Source organism: Athene cunicularia, assembly GCF_003259725.1.
Source record: "Athene cunicularia isolate RWA chromosome 1 unlocalized genomic scaffold, athCun1 chr1_part2, whole genome shotgun sequence".
NCBI lineage: Eukaryota > Metazoa > Chordata > Aves > Strigiformes > Strigidae > Athene > Athene cunicularia.
In genome coordinates, this window is record NW_020799092.1 from 57341148 (window position 1) to 57347557 (window position 6410).

The following is a 6410-nucleotide window of genomic DNA, read 5'->3' on the forward strand; positions in this document are numbered from 1 at the left end:
GTGTAGCTCAATGTGTACTTAAGTGTCTTCCTGTGGAAGAAAAACACAGCCAATATGCATATAAATGTGCTCTACAGTAACTTAAAATTCTTCATCACAGTGTTTTCAGGATTTGGCTTTATTTCTCATTATCCTACTCTGATTTCATTGGTAATAAATTAAACTCCCCGAGTCAAGTCTATTTTGCCCATGACAGTAACTGGTGAGTGATCTCTCTCTGTCCTTATCTCTACCAACAAGCCTTTCATTATATTTTCTCTCCACTATCCAGCTGAGGGGAGTGATAGACCAGCTTTGGTGGCATCCAACCAGGGTCAACCCACCCCAGCCACCATTCTGGATGGCATGTTAATGTTCAGACCCAGCATTAAAAAACTTTTAATGCAGTTTAAACTGAGTATTAGATACTTAGGTTTTCATGTGGAAACTTTTGCTTCTTTAACCTTGTCTAAATTCAGTGCAAAAATGCCTTGCAGTTTTATCAGAGCAAGCCATTTTCCTTCTTATCGTTATAGTTTTGATACCTTACTTTTCAAGTATCTTTGCTTTAGCTGAGGACATGTGTCCTCAGTCAAGTGCTTATACTCTAATTATCATCAGTCAAATTCCATTTAATCCCTTGCTAATTCAGAACATTAGAGTTTTGCCATCTCAGCCTATCAGCCTCTAATTACCAGGATGTTTGTGCTTTTTGCCTTCTGACAATTGATAGCAGTGCTTTTTGTCAGCCATTATGCTTGTTAGGAGGACCTTAGTTGCATAAGGACTTGGTAATCTCCAATTTTATTGATAATCTTCACATATTTGTGTGCTGGGAAGCCTGCCCATGGTGCAGCTGCTCAGTCTGCAAGTCAGCCAGAGGTCTGGCAGCAAAGGATCCCTGGCCCTTGCTCTACTCCCTAGGCAAGTAGGCAAACAGGCAAGCATATTTTGTCTTGAAAACAGTTAAATGTTGTCACTTTGTTTCCAAACCCACACCATTATTGGACTGCCATACTTTGACCGCAAATGGAATTTGTGAGCATTTGTTCCAATGCAGGCAAATGCTGTTCTTGAGTGAGTCAAACAGACTCCAGTTGTCACAGAGAAGAACATAAACTGGGCACTTTCCATGGGTGAGATAATAGATTTTCTTCATTAAGCCAGCTTTAACCCTCCGTCTTCACCTCAGTTTGCACATCTGCACACTCTCATACAGCTATGAATCCTTGACTACAATAACAGTCTGTGGTGCCCTGAGGGGAGGTTACCACTTTATCTCTTTCCTTTCACCCTCTTGGAAGTTACCTGGAGTGAAAATACTAACTGTCAAATAGGAAAAAGAAGGTTTCTCAATCTGTAATTTGATCTCCTGAAGTCACATCAACATCTTTCTACTTTATCTTCAATCGGTATCTGGTTGGGGCAGTTAGAGGCAGTGGAGATACTTGGAAGATAATTTTAATTTTCAAGCACAGAGATTGATGAGTATTTCCTCTTTCACCATAGCTCCTAAATACACATTTCCCCCTCCCGGGAAATTTAATTACTTCCCCTCACCAATTAAAATGCTTGGGAATGACTCTAAAAGAACAAGTCTGACAACTCCCATTTGTTCTGAAAAATTCCTCTATCTATATAGCAATATGGATGGAATGCATCTCACCATTTGGTATCTATAACATGGATAAAACATCTAGCGTAGACATTACTTGTCATCAAGAGAGAAGAGTACTCAGCAATGAATTTATCTGCCAGTCCCTCTGTCCTGTATTAGTCACTGCTGTACCTCTGGGTAACATTCCTCTCAGCACTTCACCACCTATAAGGGGTTTAGATGGCTTGGTCTGTTGTAGATCATCCACATGTTAAATGTGTAAAGTTAGATGGGAAGATTTTCAACCTGACTGTCTAAATTATATCTTATTATATTCTTTGGGGTCTGGAAAGCAAAAATAAATAATTTAAGTAAACAGTGTTACTGATAGGAAATTCTAACATGGTGTTACTAACATGGGAATTTCTACCTGCAGTAGACATACATATGATAGCCCACAAAACATCTGGAAATGGGGAAACTTCATTTACACTGCTAACATGCAAGTTTTCATCATTACAAAATTGAATTTTTGCACTAGGGGATTTGTTTGTTTTCTTAATGTCCCACACCTTAATGCTTTTTAATCAGTTTTATAATTTTGATGGTGCTGAAAGAGTTCATAATTTTCACAATAAAATTCCCCAGAAAGTATTTTCTTTCAAAAGAAAGTACTTATGCTCCATTAAGATCCTGTGCATATTATTTCAATACAGTGCATCATTGTATCCACATGTAATATAGATTACAGAGGCTCTGTCGTGTTTTGTTTACAGGCCCAGTATTAGATGTCTCAGCAATTCACTTTCATTTTCTGTTGCTTTGAATGTTTGTTTCTCCCCATTTGTTTGATTTTCGTTCCTTTTGAAGGAAATTCTGGCCCTGTTAATGTTGGTAAGAATTCAGAAAATCCATGGTTTCATCTTAGATGACAGGTTTCATGTAGCTGTATGGCATCTCAGAATGGTACACATCTCCATAGGACTACTGGAGATGGCATAACTAGCATTTTCTAGCTGAAGATGTATACAGTGTTCATAGGTTAAAAGTTAATGGTGTGCATGTTTGCAAAAGTGTGTTGAGAATTATTTAAGTGTGGATAAAGAGAAATTTTGTTAAACACTTAAAAGTGAGCCCTTTAGCTTCTCAAAAGCAGATTGAGAGGTGACTTGGGAACAGAGGATTAATTTCTTCACAGAAAGAAACAATTAACTATTAAAAGTCTCTTTAGTGTGAAAAAAAACACCTAATAGGAACTCATAACTGGAAGACAGTTAAATTGAATAGGAAACTGGTCCAAAATTTGCAACAGTGAGATTAGCTAGTGGCCGGGAAAAACTGCAGGAAAATACTAGAGTCTCAGTAGCCAGATGTCTTCAGATCTGGTCTGGATTCTTTTCAAGATGATATTCTTTGGCCAAACTCAATTTGTACTTCAGTGAAGCACAAATCATTAGCTTCAGCACACACTGGTATGTAACATATGCAGTGATTTATGGTCCTTTTCTTGGCGATAAAGTGAATGGAAAGGATGTGGCCACACAGTCATAATTGATTCACTATTAATTTTCTCTCCATTTGATGGAATTTGTTGGAACCATATAAAGCACTAACTTTAGATTTTATAAGCTGTTACCTGTACAGTGAATATTTTTCATTTCTAGCCCTCGATCAAATTCCTTTTTGCTGACTCTGCAAAGAGCATTGTGTGGACTAAGACTGGTTCAACATTTGGGGCCTGTGTGTTCCATATAACCTTTCTGAAAGGTTATGAAACAAACAGTTTTCATGCTATTCTTACTGCATATGAGAATGGAGACACAAAGGTGATGTAGGCTTGTACAATACGTACCCATTTTTTAGAAAATATACCAATAATATATGTCTGTACTTGGTACTGAGACCACTTCTGCTGGGCTACTGTGTTCAGTTGTCACCAAACTTCCAGAAAGACATTCAAAAATTAATCAACTTCAGTGAAATGAAAAAGGGACAATTAAATTAATGGAGAACATGCACAACAGAGAGAAAATGTAGGCTCTTAGTCCATTCACGTCATGAAGAGGAATACTTTGATCATAGTTTACAACAGAAATTCAAAGAAAAAATTTGATAGCAGGAAGATTTTCAGTCCAGTAGAAAAAGTTATAATAGGTTACAGTCTGAGAAGTGAAGACTCACAAACACCCACCTACAGTTTGGATTTTTCCTTTGTTTTCTTGCTTGTTTGCTTTTGGAATGTGAGGTTTGTGGGCTAGTCTGAAATCCACCTGACACCTTGCAAACGCTAAACCAAGCCAACTCCTCAGAGGTTCTGACATCCTCACTGTGCTGGAGGAGGCACAAAGCTACAGGAGATCTAGGTTCAATCCAGACTTTCAGGTTCCAAGTTGTACAGGTGGCTATAAGTAAGGTGAGTTTATAGGGAACCCATCTGTTTTTTATTTTAACTAATTCGTGTTTTCCAGATTATTTTTTGTGGACATTTTTTCAAACAGTCTATAAATTAACATTAGATTGACTTAGCAAAGTATACAATGTATGTGCTATAATTTGAAATATGAAATGAGATTCTAATTTCAAAAAGAACACATGTATTTCAACCACAACTACTGGAAATACTAGTAATAATAGGAAGACATAATTTAAAGCTGTTCTGTGGTTATATTAGGCAGGATGTAGGACTAAATGCTCACAGTTTTCTTTTTGCTTGAAATTCTTTAAACTCATCAGTAAGCAGCCTTTTTTCTTTATTTCACTGTAGTATCATTTGATTCAAAAAACAGCTATTGTGAAAATCTGATTAAATCAGAAATGTAGGGTTTATTTTCTGGCTGGCTTTTTAATTGTGTAGTCCCAGTGGTTATTATCAAGGTGCACAGTTAGAAAATCAGCACAGAAATTAATTCTGAATAAGTTAATATTATAAGAGTTTTTAAAGATATTTTGTTTTCCTCTTTGTTTGGCTCTGAAATTTGATATTGTTAAATAATGTTTGATGTTATGTTAAATAATCATGCCATTAAGTAAATTCTCATAATGGCATTGTAACAAAGAAGGTTGCACTACTGTAGCATTGCTGACACTGCTCTTGATTCTTTACTAGATGATGCAATTGTTTGTTCTTTCTTTGTTGCTGATTCAGTTTTTACTACTTCTGCAAGTATCAAGGAGAAAAAGCTTAATTTCAGTGCACAAGAGTCTCAAGTATTAGACTATCAAATTCTATTTGGGACTTGACATCTGAAGTGGAATACTACAAACAGACATTGATTACACTTTCTGTATGACTGTACTTGAATACAACAAGCTGAACCTGAGAACATTAATACCCGATAATGAAATCAGGAAATGGAACTAAAAAAATAGGCTGGGCAAAAAAATTAAATGGCTTTGAATCCCCTTAAGCAGATGACAGAAGCCACATGTCCCTTAAAGGTTGCTTTAATACAGAAATGCTCACAGAGTTCTTACAAAATATAGAGAAATCTTTGATGGGAATTGGCCTTATGTTAAAGGTATCACCCTGGAGCTAAAGATGTCATGGTCAGTGCAACAGAAACTTTGAAATTTGCCCTTAATTGCAACCTCCCTTGCCAAGAGAAAACTTCAGGGAAAGGCCTTTTGGAAAGGTGCGCTTAGAATAGGAATGTATCATAGCACAGACAAATGTATTGTGTGAGTTGAGCAAAAAGTAGCAAAGACAGTAATGCAGATCCTATTTCACTGCTGAACTACCTGGCAAAATATTATATCTTCAGATTGTGCTTAATGGTAATAGTTTTCTATTTAAATTCTCCTTTAACTTCTAATAAACACTATTTCTAATCATGTATTGTCCTTTCTTAACATCTGATATTGATTTTGCACTCTAGTAACTCAGAAACATGCTAGAAACCTTATAGTTCAGATAAATACTACAAGATGCCTGTTACAGACCCAGATAGTTTTGCAAGATGGTTAGGTACATTATGGTGTGTTACTAAATACTTTTCTACAAGAATTTCTTTACCTGGCATGAGCATGCTCACAGCTTTTAGAAAGATGTGTCCTTCAATATTTTAAACATATTTGATATTACTTAAGTTCCACTTATTACTTAAGTGAAGGGAAAAGACGACTAATGAATGTGATCAGTATGTTTGGGACAAAACAATGAGCTTTACACATAAGATATACTATATAAAGGTATGATTTGAAATCTTTCTTTTTTAGACAACAATAATTCTTCAATCATCTTCCACAAACAGTCATGATAGTTTGACCTGGCTGCAGACCACAGGAGATTCAGAACTCGATCTCTACCCAAACTGGTGTATCATATTCTATCTTCCATAATTATCTATGTGCAAATTTTATGAGAATATACCACTTTGTTTAGAGAATACTTCACAGATTTATGAGCTTTGATTCATTCTGCACTTCACTGTGTAAATCCCTTAGATGCTGACCATGGGTAAAGCATAGACATAAATGAATTATAATCTTTCATTTGTGGAGCTCAGCATTTCATCTCTGTCATACCACTGTTATGAAGTAGACATGGTTATTAATCTTCGAATAATTTATCAGATGTGTGTTTCACACTGAAATATGTTTAACTGCTATATAATCACATTGTGGGTTATTATTGCACCAATAGGAGATGTTTTATTTCAGTTCTATTACCAGTTCCTGTAAAACCAGACATCACAATTTCCCTCTTTTTTAAGTACATGATTTGTAGAAGATTAAGCCCAGCCCAACTCTTCTGAGAGATAATGGCAGTCTTTCAGTCAGGGTGTCTCACTGGTTGCCTAATGTGAGGAATAATTTTTTCTGCTTCAGGCATTAT